The sequence below is a fragment of the Lactuca virosa genome, chromosome 1 (genome assembly GCF_052849685.1).
Source record: "Lactuca virosa cultivar CGN04683 chromosome 1, Lactuca_virosa_CGN04683_v6, whole genome shotgun sequence".
Classification (NCBI taxonomy): Eukaryota; Viridiplantae; Streptophyta; class Magnoliopsida; order Asterales; family Asteraceae; genus Lactuca; species Lactuca virosa.
The window spans coordinates 261470558-261483408 of NC_136426.1; the positions used below are offsets into that span (position 1 = coordinate 261470558).

Consider the following 12851-nt stretch of genomic DNA (forward strand, 5'->3'; position numbering starts at 1 on the left):
GGTTTTCGTATTTTTGGAACGGAGCCGATCGGTCACGTGGGTCCCACGTCTCGCGTACGAAAACAAAGGAGGTTCTGCGTCTTTTAAGATATAAAAGCAATAAGCATGGATAGTATTTCGGGTGCTATCATACCAGCACTAATGCACCGGATCCCATCAGAACTCCGCAGTTAAGCGTGCATGGGCGAGAGTAGTACTAGGATGGGTGACCCCCTGGGAAGTCCTCGTGTTGCACCCCCCCCCCTTTTTCGTTGCCCGTTTGCGTTTTTTTAGATTTTACGTGCGGTTTTTTTTGTTTTCTTTCTTGCTATTTCTATGCTCGGGTGGCCACCGCTTCATGGTTGATGGTTTTCGTATTTTTGGAACGGAGCCGATCGGTCACGTGGGTCCCACGCTTCGCGTACGAAAACAAAGGAGGTTCTGCGTCTTTTAAGACATAAAAGCAATAAGCATGGATAGTATTTCGGGTGCGATCATACCAGCACTAATGCACCGGATCCCATCAGAACTCCGCAGTTAAGCGTGCTTGGGCGAGAGTAGTACTAGGATGGGTGACCCCTGGGAAATCCTCGTGTTGCACCCCCTTTTTCGTTGTCCGTTTACGTTTTTTTAGATTTTACGTGCGGTTTTGTTTTGTTTTTTTTTCTTTCTTTCTATTTCTATGCTCGGGTGGCCTCCGCTTCATGGTTGATGGTCTTCGTATTTTTGGAACGGAGCTGATCGGTCACGTGGGTCCCACGCATCGCGTACGAAAACAAAGGAGGTTCTGCGTCTTTTAAGACATACAAGCAATAAGCATGGATAGTATTTCCGGTGCGATCATACCAGCACTAATGCACCGGATCCCATCAGAACTCCGCAGTTAAGCGTGCTTGGGCGAGAGTAGTACTAGGATGGGTGACCCCCTGGGAAGTCCTCGTGTTGCACCCCCCTTTTTTGTTGTCCGTTTGCGTTTTTTTAGATTTTACGTGCGGTTTTTTTTTGTTTTTTTTTCTTTCTTGCTATTTCTATGCTCGGGTGGCCTCCGCTTCATGGTTGATGGTTTTCGTATTTTTGGAACGGAGCCGATCGGTCACGTGGGTTCCACGCCTCGCGTACGAAAACAAAGGAGGTTCTGCGTCTTTTAAGACATAAAAGCAATAAGCATGGATAGTATTTCGGGTGCGATCATACCAGCACTAATGCACCGGATCCCATCAGAACTCCGCAGTTAAGCGTGCTTGGGCGAGAGTAGTACTAGGATGGGTGACCCCCTGGGAAGTCCTCGTGTTGCACCCCCATTTTTCGTTGTCCGTTTGCGTTTTTTTAGATTTTACGTGCAGTTTTTTTTTGTTTTTTTTTTCTTTCTTGCTATTTCTATGCTCGGGTGGCCTCCGCTTCATGGTTGATGGTTTTCGTATTTTTGGAACGGAGCCGATCGGTCACGTGGGTTCCACGCCTCGCGTACGAAAACAAAGGAGGTTCTGCGTCTTTTAAGACATAAAAGCATTAAGCATGGATAGTATTTCGGGTGCGATCATACCAGCACTAATGCACCGGATCCCATCAGAACTCTGCAGTTAAGCGTGCTTGGGCGAGAGTAGTACTAGGATGGGTGACCCCCTGGGAAGTCCTCGTGTTGCACCCCCCTTTTTTCGTTGTCCGTTTGCGTTTTTTTAGATTTTACATGCGGTTTTTTTTTTTTGTTTTTTTTTCTTTCTTGCTATTTCTATGCTCGGGTGGCCTCCGCTTCATGGTTGATGGTTTTCGTATTTTTGGAACGGAGCCGATCGGTCACGTGGGTCCCACGCCTCGCGTACGAAAACAAAGGAGGTACTGCGTCTTTTAAGACATAAAATCAATAAGCATGGATAGTATTTCGGGTGCGATCATACCAGCACTAATGCACCGTATCCCATCAGAACTCCGCAGTTAAGCGTGCTTGGGCGAGAGTAGTACTAGGATGGGTGACCCCCTGGGAAGTCCTCGTGTTGCACCCCCCTTTTTTGTTGTCCGTTTGCGTTTTTTTAGATTTTACGTGCGGTTTTTTTTTTCTTTCTTGCTATTTCTATGCTCGGGTGGCCTCCGCTTCATGGTTGATGGTTTTCGTATTTTTGGAACGGAGCCGATCGGTCACGTGGGTCCCACGCCTCGCGTACGAAAACAAAGGAGGTTCTGCGTCTTTTAAGACATAAAAGCAATAAGCATGGATAGTATTTCGGGTGCTATCATACCAGCACTAATGCACCGGATCCCATCATAACTCCGCAGTTAAGCGTGCTTGGGCGAGAGTAGTACTAGGATGGGTGACCCCCTGGGAAGTCCTCGTGTTGCACCCCCCCCCCTTTTTCGTTGCCCGTTTGCGTTTTTTTAGATTTTACGTGCGGTTTTTTTTGTTTTCTTTCTTGCTATTTCTATGCTCGGGTGGCCACCGCTTCATGGTTGATGGTTTTCGTATTTTTGGAACGGAGCCGATCGGTCACGTGGGTCCCACGCTTCGCGTACGAAAACAAAGGAGGTTCTGCGTCTTTTAAGACATAAAAGCAATAAGCATGGATAGTATTTCGGGTGCGATCATACCAGCACTAATGCACCGGATCCCATCAGAACTCCGCAGTTAAGCGTGCTTGGGCGAGAGTAGTACTAGGATGGGTGACCCCTGGGAAATCCTCGTGTTGCACCCCCTTTTTCGTTATCCGTTTACGTTTTTTTAGATTTTACGTGCGGTTTTGTTTTGTTTTTTTTTCTTTCTTGCTATTTCTATGCTCGGGTGGCCTCCGCTTCATGGTTGATGGTCTTCGTATTTTTGGAACGGAGCTGATCGGTCACGTGGGTCCCACGCATCGCGTACGAAAACAAAGGAGGTTCTGCGTCTTTTAAGACATACAAGCAATAAGCATGGATAGTATTTCCGGTGCGATCATACCAGCACTAATGCACCGGATCCCATCAGAACTCCGCAGTTAAGCGTGCTTGGGCGAGAGTAGTACTAGGATGGGTGACCCCCTGGGAAGTCCTCGTGTTGCACCCCCCTTTTTTGTTGTCCGTTTGCGTTTTTTTAGATTTTACGTGCGGTTTTTTTTTGTTTTTTTTTCTTTCTTGCTATTTCTATGCTCGGGTGGCCTCCGCTTCATGGTTGATGGTTTTCGTATTTTTGGAACGGAGCCGATCGGTCACGTGGGTTCCACGCCTCGCGTACGAAAACAAAGGAGGTTCTGCGTCTTTTAAGACATAAAAGCAATAAGCATGGATAGTATTTCGGGTGCGATCATACCAGCACTAATGCACCGGATCCCATCAGAACTCCGCAGTTAAGCGTGCTTGGGCGAGAGTAGTACTAGGATGGGTGACCCCCTGGGAAGTCCTCGTGTTGCACCCCCATTTTTCGTTGTCCGTTTGCGTTTTTTTAGATTTTACGTGCAGTTTTTTTTTGTTTTTTTTTTCTTTCTTGCTATTTCTATGCTCGGGTGGCCTCCGCTTCATGGTTGATGGTTTTCGTATTTTTGGAACGGAGCCGATCGGTCACGTGGGTTCCACGCCTCGCGTACGAAAACAAAGGAGGTTCTGCGTCTTTTAAGACATAAAAGCATTAAGCATGGATAGTATTTCGGGTGCGATCATACCAGCACTAATGCACCGGATCCCATCAGAACTCTGCAGTTAAGCGTGCTTGGGCGAGAGTAGTACTAGGATGGGTGACCCCCTGGGAAGTCCTCGTGTTGCACCCCCCTTTTTTCGTTGTCCGTTTGCGTTTTTTTAGATTTTACGTGCGGTTTTTTTTTTGTTTTTTTTTCTTTCTTGCTATTTCTATGCTCGGGTGGCCTCCGCTTCATGGTTGATGGTTTTCGTATTTTTGGAACGGAGCCGATCGGTCACGTGGGTCCCACGCCTCGCGTACGAAAACAAAGGAGGTACTGCGTCTTTTAAGACATAAAATCAATAAGCATGGATAGTATTTCGGGTGCGATCATACCAGCACTAATGCACCGGATCCCATCAGAACTCCGCAGTTAAGCGTGCTTGGGCGAGAGTAGTACTAGGATGGGTGACCCCCTGGGAAGTCCTCGTGTTGCACCCCCCTTTTTTGTTGTCCGTTTGCGTTTTTTTAGATTTTACGTGCGGTTTTTTTTTCTTTCTTGCTATTTCTATGCTCGGGTGGCCTCCGCTTCATGGTTGATGGTTTTCGTATTTTTGGAACGGAGCCGATCGGTCACGTGGGTCCCACGCCTCGCGTACGAAAACAAAGGAGGTTCTGCGTCTTTTAAGACATAAAAGCAATAAGCATGGATAGTATTTCGGGTGCGATCATACCAGCACTAATGCACCGGATCCCATCAGAACTCCGCAGTTAAGCGTGCTTGGGCGAGAGTAGTACTAGGATGGGTGACCCCCTGGGAAGTCCTCGTGTTGCACCCCCATTTTTCGTTGTCCGTTTGCGTTTTTTTAGATTTTACGTGCAGTTTTTTTTTGTTTTTTTTTTCTTTCTTGCTATTTCTATGCTCGGGTGGCCTCCGCTTCATGGTTGATGGTTTTCGTATTTTTGGAACGGAGCCGATCGGTCACGTGGGTTCCACGCCTCGCGTACGAAAACAAAGGAGGTTCTGCGTCTTTTAAGACATAAAAGCAATAAGCATGGATAGTATTTCGGGTGCGATCATACCAGCACTAATGCACCGGATCCCATCAGAACTCCGCAGTTAAGCGTGCTTGGGCGAGAGTAGTACTAGGATGGGTGACCCCCTGGGAAGTCCTCGTGTTGCACCCCCATTTTTCGTTGTCCGTTTGCGTTTTTTTAGATTTTACGTGCAGTTTTTTTTTGTTTTTTTTTTCTTTCTTGCTATTTCTATGCTCGGGTGGCCTCCGCTTCATGGTTGATGGTTTTCGTATTTTTGGAACGGAGCCGATCGGTCACGTGGGTCCCACGTCTCGCGTACGAAAACAAAGGAGGTTCTGCGTCTTTTAAGATATAAAAGCAATAAGCATGGATAGTATTTCGGGTGCTATCATACCAGCACTAATGCACCGGATCCCATCAGAACTCCGCAGTTAAGCGTGCATGGGCGAGAGTAGTACTAGGATGGGTGACCCCCTGGGAAGTCCTCGTGTTGCACCCCCCCCCCTTTTTCGTTGCCCGTTTGCGTTTTTTTAGATTTTACGTGCGGTTTTTTTTGTTTTCTTTCTTGCTATTTCTATGCTCGGGTGGCCACCGCTTCATGGTTGATGGTTTCGTATTTTTGGAACGGAGCCGATCGGTCACGTGGGTTCCACGCTTCGCGTACGAAAACAAAGGAGGTTCTGCGTCTTTTAAGACATAAAAGCAATAAGCATGGATAGTATTTCGGGTGCGATCATACCAGCACTAATGCACCGGATCCCATCAGAACTCCGCAGTTAAGCGTGCTTGGGCGAGAGTAGTACTAGGATGGGTGACCCCTGGGAAATCCTCGTGTTGCACCCCCTTTTTCGTTGTCCGTTTACGTTTTTTTAGATTTTACGTGCGGTTTTGTTTTGTTTTTTTTCTTTCTTGCTATTTCTATGCTCGGGTGGCCTCCGCTTCATGGTTGATGGTCTTCGTATTTTTGGAACGGAGCTGATCGGTCACGTGGGTCCCACGCATCGCGTACGAAAACAAAGGAGGTTCTGCGTCTTTTAAGACATACAAGCAATAAGCATGGATAGTATTTCCGGTGCGATCATACCAGCACTAATGCACCGGATCCCATCAGAACTCCGCAGTTAAGCGTGCTTGGGCGAGAGTAGTACTAGGATGGGTGGCCCCCTGGGAAGTCCTCGTGTTGCACCCCCCTTTTTTGTTGTCCGTTTGCGTTTTTTTAGATTTTACGTGCGGTTTTTTTTTGTTTTTTTTTCTTTCTTGCTATTTCTATGCTCGGGTGGCCTCCGCTTCATGGTTGATGGTTTTCGTATTTTTGGAACGGAGCCGATCGGTCACGTGGGTTCCACGCCTCGCGTACGAAAACAAAGGAGGTTCTGCGTCTTTTAAGACATAAAAGCAATAAGCATGGATAGTATTTCGGGTGCGATCATACCAGCACTAATGCACCGGATCCCATCAGAACTCCGCAGTTAAGCGTGCTTGGGCGAGAGTAGTACTAGGATGGGTGACCCCCTGGGAAGTCCTCGTGTTGCACCCCCATTTTTCGTTGTCCGTTTGCGTTTTTTTAGATTTTACGTGCAGTTTTTTTTTGTTTTTTTTTTCTTTCTTGCTATTTCTATGCTCGGGTGGCCTCCGCTTCATGGTTGATGGTTTTCGTATTTTTGGAACGGAGCCGATCGGTCACGTGGGTTCCACGCCTCGCGTACGAAAACAAAGGAGGTTCTGCGTCTTTTAAGACATAAAAGCATTAAGCATGGATAGTATTTCGGGTGCGATCATACCAGCACTAATGCACCGGATCCCATCAGAACTCTGCAGTTAAGCGTGCTTGGGCGAGAGTAGTACTAGGATGGGTGACCCCCTGGGAAGTCCTCGTGTTGCACCCCCCTTTTTTCGTTGTCCGTTTGCGTTTTTTTAGATTTTACATGCGGTTTTTTTTTTGTTTTTTTTTCTTTCTTGCTATTTCTATGCTCGGGTGGCCTCCGCTTCATGGTTGATGGTTTTCGTATTTTTGGAACGGAGCCGATCGGTCACGTGGGTCCCACGCCTCGCGTACGAAAACAAAGGAGGTACTGCGTCTTTTAAGACATAAAATCAATAAGCATGGATAGTATTTCGGGTGCGATCATACCAGCACTAATGCACCGTATCCCATCAGAACTCCGCAGTTAAGCGTGCTTGGGCGAGAGTAGTACTAGGATGGGTGACCCCCTGGGAAGTCCTCGTGTTGCACCCCCCTTTTTTGTTGTCCGTTTGCGTTTTTTTAGATTTTACGTGCGGTTTTTTTTTTCTTTCTTGCTATTTCTATGCTCGGGTGGCCTCCGCTTCATGGTTGATGGTTTTCGTATTTTTGGAACGGAGCCGATCGGTCACGTGGGTCCCACGCCTCGCGTACGAAAACAAAGGAGGTTCTGCGTCTTTTAAGACATAAAAGCAATAAGCATGGATAGTATTTCGGGTGCTATCATACCAGCACTAATGCACCGGATCCCATCATAACTCCGCAGTTAAGCGTGCTTGGGCGAGAGTAGTACTAGGATGGGTGACCCCCTGGGAAGTCCTCGTGTTGCACCCCCCTTTTTTCGTTGTCCGTTTGCGTTTTTTTAGATTTTACGTGCGGTTTTTTTTTGTTTTTTTTTTTCTTTCTTGCTATTTCTATGCTCGGGTGGCCTCCGCTTCATGGTTGATGGTTTTCGTATTTTTGGAACGGAGCCGATCGGTCACGTGGGTTCCACGCCTCGCGTACGAAAACAAAGGAGGTTCTGCGTCTTTTAAGACATAAAAGCAATAAGCATGGATAGTATTTCGGGTGCGATCATACCAGCACTAATGCACCGGATCCCATCAGAACTCCGCAGTTAAGCGTGCTTGGGCGAGAGTAGTACTAGGATGGGTGACCCCCTGGGAAGTCCTCGTGTTGCACCCCCATTTTTCGTTGTCCGTTTGCGTTTTTTTAGATTTTACGTGCAGTTTTTTTTTGTTTTTTTTTTCTTTCTTGCTATTTCTATGCTCGGGTGGCCTCCGCTTCATGGTTGATGGTTTTCGTATTTTTGGAACGGAGCCGATCGGTCACGTGGGTTCCACGCCTCGCGTACGAAAACAAAGGAGGTTCTGCGTCTTTTAAGACATAAAAGCATTAAGCATGGATAGTATTTCGGGTGCGATCATACCAGCACTAATGCACCGGATCCCATCAGAACTCTGCAGTTAAGCGTGCTTGGGCGAGAGTAGTACTAGGATGGGTGACCCCCTGGGAAGTCCTCGTGTTGCACCCCCCTTTTTTCGTTGTCCGTTTGCGTTTTTTTAGATTTTACATGCGGTTTTTTTTTTGTTTTTTTTTCTTTCTTGCTATTTCTATGCTCGGGTGGCCTCCGCTTCATGGTTGATGGTTTTCGTATTTTTGGAACGGAGCCGATCGGTCACGTGGGTCCCACGCCTCGCGTACGAAAACAAAGGAGGTACTGCGTCTTTTAAGACATAAAATCAATAAGCATGGATAGTATTTCGGGTGCGATCATACCAGCACTAATGCACCGTATCCCATCAGAACTCCGCAGTTAAGCGTGCTTGGGCGAGAGTAGTACTAGGATGGGTGACCCCCTGGGAAGTCCTCGTGTTGCACCCCCCTTTTTTGTTGTCCGTTTGCGTTTTTTTAGATTTTACGTGCGGTTTTTTTTTTCTTTCTTGCTATTTCTATGCTCGGGTGGCCTCCGCTTCATGGTTGATGGTTTTCGTATTTTTGGAACGGAGCCGATCGGTCACGTGGGTCCCACGCCTCGCGTACGAAAACAAAGGAGGTTCTGCGTCTTTTAAGACATAAAAGCAATAAGCATGGATAGTATTTCGGGTGCTATCATACCAGCACTAATGCACCGGATCCCATCATAACTCCGCAGTTAAGCGTGCTTGGGCGAGAGTAGTACTAGGATGGGTGACCCCCTGGGAAGTCCTCGTGTTGCACCCCCCCCTTTTTCGTTGCCCGTTTGCGTTTTTTTAGATTTTACGTGCGGTTTTTTTTGTTTTCTTTCTTGCTATTTCTATGCTCGGGTGGCCACCGCTTCATGGTTGATGGTTTTCGTATTTTTGGAACGGAGCCGATCGGTCACGTGGGTCCCACGCTTCGCGTACGAAAACAAAGGAGGTTCTGCGTCTTTTAAGACATAAAAGCAATAAGCATGGATAGTATTTCGGGTGCGATCATACCAGCACTAATGCACCGGATCCCATCAGAACTCCGCAATTAAGCGTGCTTGGGCGAGAGTAGTACTAGGATGGGTGACCCCTGGGAAATCCTCGTGTTGCACCCCCTTTTTCGTTATCCGTTTACGTTTTTTTAGATTTTACGTGCGGTTTTGTTTTGTTTTTTTTTCTTTCTTGCTATTTCTATGCTCGGGTGGCCTCCGCTTCATGGTTGATGGTCTTCGTATTTTTGGAACGGAGCTGATCGGTCACGTGGGTCCCACGCATCGCGTACGAAAACAAAGGAGGTTCTGCGTCTTTTAAGACATACAAGCACTAAGCATGGATAGTATTTCCGTTGCGATCATACCAGCACTAATGCACCGGATCCCATCAGAACTCCGCAGTTAAGCGTGCTTGGGCGAGAGTAGTACTAGGATGGGTGACCCCCTGGGAAGTCCTCGTGTTGCACCCCCCTTTTTTGTTGTCCGTTTGCGTTTTTTTAGATTTTACGTGCGGTTTTTTTTTGTTTTTTTTTCTTTCTTGCTATTTCTATGCTCGGGTGGCCTCCGCTTCATGGTTGATGGTTTTCGTATTTTTGGAACGGAGCCGATCGGTCACGTGGGTTCCACGCCTCGCGTACGAAAACAAAGGAGGTTCTGCGTCTTTTAAGACATAAAAGCAATAAGCATGGATAGTATTTCGGGTGCGATCATACCAGCACTAATGCACCGGATCCCATCAGAACTCCGCAGTTAAGCGTGCTTGGGCGAGAGTAGTACTAGGATGGGTGACCCCCTGGGAAGTCCTCGTGTTGCACCCCCATTTTTCGTTGTCCGTTTGCGTTTTTTTAGATTTTACGTGCAGTTTTTTTTTGTTTTTTTTTTTTCTTTCTTGCTATTTCTATGCTCGGGTGGCCTCCGCTTCATGGTTGATGGTTTTCGTATTTTTGGAACGGAGCCGATCGGTCACGTGGGTTCCACGCCTCGCGTACGAAAACAAAGGAGGTTCTGCGTCTTTTAAGACATAAAAGCATTAAGCATGGATAGTATTTCGGGTGCGATCATACCAGCACTAATGCACCGGATCCCATCAGAACTCTGCAGTTAAGCGTGCTTGGGCGAGAGTAGTACTAGGATGGGTGACCCCCTGGGAAGTCCTCGTGTTGCACCCCCCTTTTTTCGTTGTCCGTTTGCGTTTTTTTAGATTTTACATGCGGTTTTTTTTTTGTTTTTTTTTCTTTCTTGCTATTTCTATGCTCGGGTGGCCTCCGCTTCATGGTTGATGGTTTTCGTATTTTTGGAACGGAGCCGATCGGTCACGTGGGTCCCACGCCTCGCGTACGAAAACAAAGGAGGTACTGCGTCTTTTAAGACATAAAATCAATAAGCATGGATAGTATTTCGGGTGCGATCATACCAGCACTAATGCACCGTATCCCATCAGAACTCCGCAGTTAAGCGTGCTTGGGCGAGAGTAGTACTAGGATGGGTGACCCCCTGGGAAGTCCTCGTGTTGCACCCCCCTTTTTTGTTGTCCGTTTGCGTTTTTTTAGATTTTACGTGCGGTTTTTTTTTTCTTTCTTGCTATTTCTATGCTCGGGTGGCCTCCGCTTCATGGTTGATGGTTTTCGTATTTTTGGAACGGAGCCGATCGGTCACGTGGGTCCCACGCCTCGCGTACGAAAACAAAGGAGGTTCTGCGTCTTTTAAGACATAAAAGCAATAAGCATGGATAGTATTTCGGGTGCTATCATACCAGCACTAATGCACCGGATCCCATCATAACTCCGCAGTTAAGCGTGCTTGGGCGAGAGTAGTACTAGGATGGGTGACCCCCTGGGAAGTCCTCGTGTTGCACCCCCCCCTTTTTCGTTGCCCGTTTGCGTTTTTTTAGATTTTACGTGCGGTTTTTTTTGTTTTCTTTCTTGCTATTTCTATGCTCGGGTGGCCACCGCTTCATGGTTGATGGTTTTCGTATTTTTGGAACGGAGCCGATCGGTCACGTGGGTCCCACGCTTCGCGTACGAAAACAAAGGAGGTTCTGCGTCTTTTAAGACATAAAAGCAATAAGCATGGATAGTATTTCGGGTGCGATCATACCAGCACTAATGCACCGGATCCCATCAGAACTCCGCAATTAAGCGTGCTTGGGCGAGAGTAGTACTAGGATGGGTGACCCCTGGGAAATCCTCGTGTTGCACCCCCTTTTTCGTTATCCGTTTACGTTTTTTTAGATTTTACGTGCGGTTTTGTTTTGTTTTTTTTTCTTTCTTGCTATTTCTATGCTCGGGTGGCCTCCGCTTCATGGTTGATGGTCTTCGTATTTTTGGAACGGAGCTGATCGGTCACGTGGGTCCCACGCATCGCGTACGAAAACAAAGGAGGTTCTGCGTCTTTTAAGACATACAAGCACTAAGCATGGATAGTATTTCCGTTGCGATCATACCAGCACTAATGCACCGGATCCCATCAGAACTCCGCAGTTAAGCGTGCTTGGGCGAGAGTAGTACTAGGATGGGTGACCCCCTGGGAAGTCCTCGTGTTGCACCCCCCTTTTTTGTTGTCCGTTTGCGTTTTTTTAGATTTTACGTGCGGTTTTTTTTTGTTTTTTTTTCTTTCTTGCTATTTCTATGCTCGGGTGGCCTCCGCTTCATGGTTGATGGTTTTCGTATTTTTGGAACGGAGCCGATCGGTCACGTGGGTTCCACGCCTCGCGTACGAAAACAAAGGAGGTTCTGCGTCTTTTAAGACATAAAAGCAATAAGCATGGATAGTATTTCGGGTGCGATCATACCAGCACTAATGCACCGGATCCCATCAGAACTCCGCAGTTAAGCGTGCTTGGGCGAGAGTAGTACTAGGATGGGTGACCCCCTGGGAAGTCCTCGTGTTGCACCCCCATTTTTCGTTGTCCGTTTGCGTTTTTTTAGATTTTACGTGCAGTTTTTTTTTGTTTTTTTTTTTCTTTCTTGCTATTTCTATGCTCGGGTGGCCTCCGCTTCATGGTTGATGGTTTTCGTATTTTTGGAACGGAGCCGATCGGTCACGTGGGTTCCACGCCTCGCGTACGAAAACAAAGGAGGTTCTGCGTCTTTTAAGACATAAAAGCATTAAGCATGGATAGTATTTCGGGTGCGATCATACCAGCACTAATGCACCGGATCCCATCAGAACTCTGCAGTTAAGCGTGCTTGGGCGAGAGTAGTACTAGGATGGGTGACCCCCTGGGAAGTCCTCGTGTTGCACCCCCCTTTTTTCGTTGTCCGTTTGCGTTTTTTTAGATTTTACGTGCGGTTTTTTTTTTGTTTTTTTTTCTTTCTTGCTATTTCTATGCTCGGGTGGCCTCCGCTTCATGGTTGATGGTTTTCGTATTTTTGGAACGGAGCCGATCGGTCACGTGGGTCCCACGCCTCGCGTACGAAAACAAAGGAGGTACTGCGTCTTTTAAGACATAAAATCAATAAGCATGGATAGTATTTCGGGTGCGATCATACCAGCACTAATGCACCGGATCCCATCAGAACTCCGCAGTTAAGCGTGCTTGGGCGAGAGTAGTACTAGGATGGGTGACCCCCTGGGAAGTCCTCGTGTTGCACCCCCCTTTTTTGTTGTCCGTTTGCGTTTTTTTAGATTTTACGTGCGGTTTTTTTTTTCTTTCTTGCTATTTCTATGCTCGGGTGGCCTCCGCTTCATGGTTGATGGTTTTCGTATTTTTGGAACGGAGCCGATCGGTCACGTGGGTCCCACGCCTCGCGTACGAAAACAAAGGAGGTTCTGCGTCTTTTAAGACATAAAAGCAATAAGCATGGATAGTATTTCGGGTGCTATCATACCAGCACTAATGCACCGGATCCCATCAGAACTCCGCAGTTAAGCGTGCTTGGGCGAGAGTAGTACTAGGATGGGTGACCCCCTGGGAAGTCCTCGTGTTGCACCCCCCCCTTTTTCGTTGCCCGTTTGCGTTTTTTTAGATTTTACGTGCGGTTTTTTTTGTTTTCTTTCTTGCTATTTCTATGCTCGGGTGGCCACCGCTTCATGGTTGATGGTTTTCGTATTTTTGGAACGGAGCCGATCGG

General features: G+C 47.3%; 37 non-coding genes across 37 annotated transcripts; all 37 read left to right on the forward strand.

The window, feature by feature from the left end:
- The first annotated feature begins 119 nt into the window (after positions 1-119).
- On the forward strand, positions 120-238 carry LOC145143543 (5S ribosomal RNA). The gene has a single exon (XR_013724574.1). It is a non-coding gene; the product is annotated as a 5S ribosomal RNA (ribosomal RNA).
- A 227-nt stretch (positions 239-465) lies between these two features.
- On the forward strand, positions 466-583 carry LOC145144304 (5S ribosomal RNA). Its single transcript, XR_013725315.1, has one exon. It is a non-coding gene; the product is annotated as a 5S ribosomal RNA (ribosomal RNA).
- Positions 584-811: 228 nt separating this feature from the next.
- On the forward strand, positions 812-930 carry LOC145137030 (5S ribosomal RNA). The gene has a single exon (XR_013720835.1). It is a non-coding gene; the product is annotated as a 5S ribosomal RNA (ribosomal RNA).
- Positions 931-1159: 229 nt separating this feature from the next.
- On the forward strand, positions 1160-1278 carry LOC145154279 (5S ribosomal RNA). Its single transcript, XR_013734758.1, has one exon. It is a non-coding gene; the product is annotated as a 5S ribosomal RNA (ribosomal RNA).
- Positions 1279-1508: 230 nt separating this feature from the next.
- LOC145155071 (5S ribosomal RNA) lies at positions 1509-1627 on the forward strand. Its single transcript, XR_013735531.1, has one exon. It is a non-coding gene; the product is annotated as a 5S ribosomal RNA (ribosomal RNA).
- Positions 1628-1860: 233 nt separating this feature from the next.
- On the forward strand, positions 1861-1979 carry LOC145145471 (5S ribosomal RNA). Its single transcript, XR_013726443.1, has one exon. It is a non-coding gene; the product is annotated as a 5S ribosomal RNA (ribosomal RNA).
- Positions 1980-2199: 220 nt separating this feature from the next.
- On the forward strand, positions 2200-2318 carry LOC145148365 (5S ribosomal RNA). The gene has a single exon (XR_013729252.1). It is a non-coding gene; the product is annotated as a 5S ribosomal RNA (ribosomal RNA).
- Positions 2319-2545: 227 nt separating this feature from the next.
- On the forward strand, positions 2546-2663 carry LOC145144305 (5S ribosomal RNA). The gene has a single exon (XR_013725316.1). It is a non-coding gene; the product is annotated as a 5S ribosomal RNA (ribosomal RNA).
- A 228-nt stretch (positions 2664-2891) lies between these two features.
- On the forward strand, positions 2892-3010 carry LOC145137038 (5S ribosomal RNA). The gene has a single exon (XR_013720837.1). It is a non-coding gene; the product is annotated as a 5S ribosomal RNA (ribosomal RNA).
- A 229-nt stretch (positions 3011-3239) lies between these two features.
- On the forward strand, positions 3240-3358 carry LOC145154291 (5S ribosomal RNA). Its single transcript, XR_013734769.1, has one exon. It is a non-coding gene; the product is annotated as a 5S ribosomal RNA (ribosomal RNA).
- Positions 3359-3588: 230 nt separating this feature from the next.
- Positions 3589-3707, forward strand: LOC145155072 (5S ribosomal RNA). The gene has a single exon (XR_013735532.1). It is a non-coding gene; the product is annotated as a 5S ribosomal RNA (ribosomal RNA).
- A 231-nt stretch (positions 3708-3938) lies between these two features.
- Positions 3939-4057, forward strand: LOC145154303 (5S ribosomal RNA). Its single transcript, XR_013734780.1, has one exon. It is a non-coding gene; the product is annotated as a 5S ribosomal RNA (ribosomal RNA).
- A 219-nt stretch (positions 4058-4276) lies between these two features.
- Positions 4277-4395, forward strand: LOC145154315 (5S ribosomal RNA). The gene has a single exon (XR_013734792.1). It is a non-coding gene; the product is annotated as a 5S ribosomal RNA (ribosomal RNA).
- A 230-nt stretch (positions 4396-4625) lies between these two features.
- LOC145154328 (5S ribosomal RNA) lies at positions 4626-4744 on the forward strand. The gene has a single exon (XR_013734804.1). It is a non-coding gene; the product is annotated as a 5S ribosomal RNA (ribosomal RNA).
- A 230-nt stretch (positions 4745-4974) lies between these two features.
- Positions 4975-5093, forward strand: LOC145143544 (5S ribosomal RNA). The gene has a single exon (XR_013724575.1). It is a non-coding gene; the product is annotated as a 5S ribosomal RNA (ribosomal RNA).
- Positions 5094-5319: 226 nt separating this feature from the next.
- On the forward strand, positions 5320-5437 carry LOC145144306 (5S ribosomal RNA). The gene has a single exon (XR_013725317.1). It is a non-coding gene; the product is annotated as a 5S ribosomal RNA (ribosomal RNA).
- Positions 5438-5664: 227 nt separating this feature from the next.
- Positions 5665-5783, forward strand: LOC145145459 (5S ribosomal RNA). The gene has a single exon (XR_013726431.1). It is a non-coding gene; the product is annotated as a 5S ribosomal RNA (ribosomal RNA).
- A 229-nt stretch (positions 5784-6012) lies between these two features.
- Positions 6013-6131, forward strand: LOC145154339 (5S ribosomal RNA). Its single transcript, XR_013734815.1, has one exon. It is a non-coding gene; the product is annotated as a 5S ribosomal RNA (ribosomal RNA).
- Positions 6132-6361: 230 nt separating this feature from the next.
- Positions 6362-6480, forward strand: LOC145155073 (5S ribosomal RNA). Its single transcript, XR_013735533.1, has one exon. It is a non-coding gene; the product is annotated as a 5S ribosomal RNA (ribosomal RNA).
- A 231-nt stretch (positions 6481-6711) lies between these two features.
- LOC145145472 (5S ribosomal RNA) lies at positions 6712-6830 on the forward strand. Its single transcript, XR_013726444.1, has one exon. It is a non-coding gene; the product is annotated as a 5S ribosomal RNA (ribosomal RNA).
- Positions 6831-7050: 220 nt separating this feature from the next.
- On the forward strand, positions 7051-7169 carry LOC145148366 (5S ribosomal RNA). The gene has a single exon (XR_013729253.1). It is a non-coding gene; the product is annotated as a 5S ribosomal RNA (ribosomal RNA).
- Positions 7170-7401: 232 nt separating this feature from the next.
- LOC145154351 (5S ribosomal RNA) lies at positions 7402-7520 on the forward strand. The gene has a single exon (XR_013734826.1). It is a non-coding gene; the product is annotated as a 5S ribosomal RNA (ribosomal RNA).
- Positions 7521-7750: 230 nt separating this feature from the next.
- LOC145155074 (5S ribosomal RNA) lies at positions 7751-7869 on the forward strand. The gene has a single exon (XR_013735534.1). It is a non-coding gene; the product is annotated as a 5S ribosomal RNA (ribosomal RNA).
- A 231-nt stretch (positions 7870-8100) lies between these two features.
- LOC145145473 (5S ribosomal RNA) lies at positions 8101-8219 on the forward strand. Its single transcript, XR_013726445.1, has one exon. It is a non-coding gene; the product is annotated as a 5S ribosomal RNA (ribosomal RNA).
- A 220-nt stretch (positions 8220-8439) lies between these two features.
- Positions 8440-8558, forward strand: LOC145148367 (5S ribosomal RNA). Its single transcript, XR_013729254.1, has one exon. It is a non-coding gene; the product is annotated as a 5S ribosomal RNA (ribosomal RNA).
- Positions 8559-8783: 225 nt separating this feature from the next.
- Positions 8784-8901, forward strand: LOC145148008 (5S ribosomal RNA). Its single transcript, XR_013728906.1, has one exon. It is a non-coding gene; the product is annotated as a 5S ribosomal RNA (ribosomal RNA).
- Positions 8902-9129: 228 nt separating this feature from the next.
- Positions 9130-9248, forward strand: LOC145145589 (5S ribosomal RNA). The gene has a single exon (XR_013726554.1). It is a non-coding gene; the product is annotated as a 5S ribosomal RNA (ribosomal RNA).
- A 229-nt stretch (positions 9249-9477) lies between these two features.
- LOC145154362 (5S ribosomal RNA) lies at positions 9478-9596 on the forward strand. Its single transcript, XR_013734837.1, has one exon. It is a non-coding gene; the product is annotated as a 5S ribosomal RNA (ribosomal RNA).
- Positions 9597-9828: 232 nt separating this feature from the next.
- On the forward strand, positions 9829-9947 carry LOC145155075 (5S ribosomal RNA). Its single transcript, XR_013735535.1, has one exon. It is a non-coding gene; the product is annotated as a 5S ribosomal RNA (ribosomal RNA).
- Positions 9948-10178: 231 nt separating this feature from the next.
- LOC145145474 (5S ribosomal RNA) lies at positions 10179-10297 on the forward strand. Its single transcript, XR_013726446.1, has one exon. It is a non-coding gene; the product is annotated as a 5S ribosomal RNA (ribosomal RNA).
- A 220-nt stretch (positions 10298-10517) lies between these two features.
- Positions 10518-10636, forward strand: LOC145148368 (5S ribosomal RNA). The gene has a single exon (XR_013729255.1). It is a non-coding gene; the product is annotated as a 5S ribosomal RNA (ribosomal RNA).
- Positions 10637-10861: 225 nt separating this feature from the next.
- Positions 10862-10979, forward strand: LOC145148009 (5S ribosomal RNA). Its single transcript, XR_013728907.1, has one exon. It is a non-coding gene; the product is annotated as a 5S ribosomal RNA (ribosomal RNA).
- A 228-nt stretch (positions 10980-11207) lies between these two features.
- On the forward strand, positions 11208-11326 carry LOC145145590 (5S ribosomal RNA). The gene has a single exon (XR_013726555.1). It is a non-coding gene; the product is annotated as a 5S ribosomal RNA (ribosomal RNA).
- A 229-nt stretch (positions 11327-11555) lies between these two features.
- On the forward strand, positions 11556-11674 carry LOC145154375 (5S ribosomal RNA). Its single transcript, XR_013734849.1, has one exon. It is a non-coding gene; the product is annotated as a 5S ribosomal RNA (ribosomal RNA).
- A 231-nt stretch (positions 11675-11905) lies between these two features.
- On the forward strand, positions 11906-12024 carry LOC145155077 (5S ribosomal RNA). The gene has a single exon (XR_013735536.1). It is a non-coding gene; the product is annotated as a 5S ribosomal RNA (ribosomal RNA).
- Positions 12025-12255: 231 nt separating this feature from the next.
- Positions 12256-12374, forward strand: LOC145154386 (5S ribosomal RNA). The gene has a single exon (XR_013734860.1). It is a non-coding gene; the product is annotated as a 5S ribosomal RNA (ribosomal RNA).
- A 220-nt stretch (positions 12375-12594) lies between these two features.
- On the forward strand, positions 12595-12713 carry LOC145155854 (5S ribosomal RNA). The gene has a single exon (XR_013736282.1). It is a non-coding gene; the product is annotated as a 5S ribosomal RNA (ribosomal RNA).
- The last annotated feature ends 138 nt before the right edge of the window (positions 12714-12851 follow it).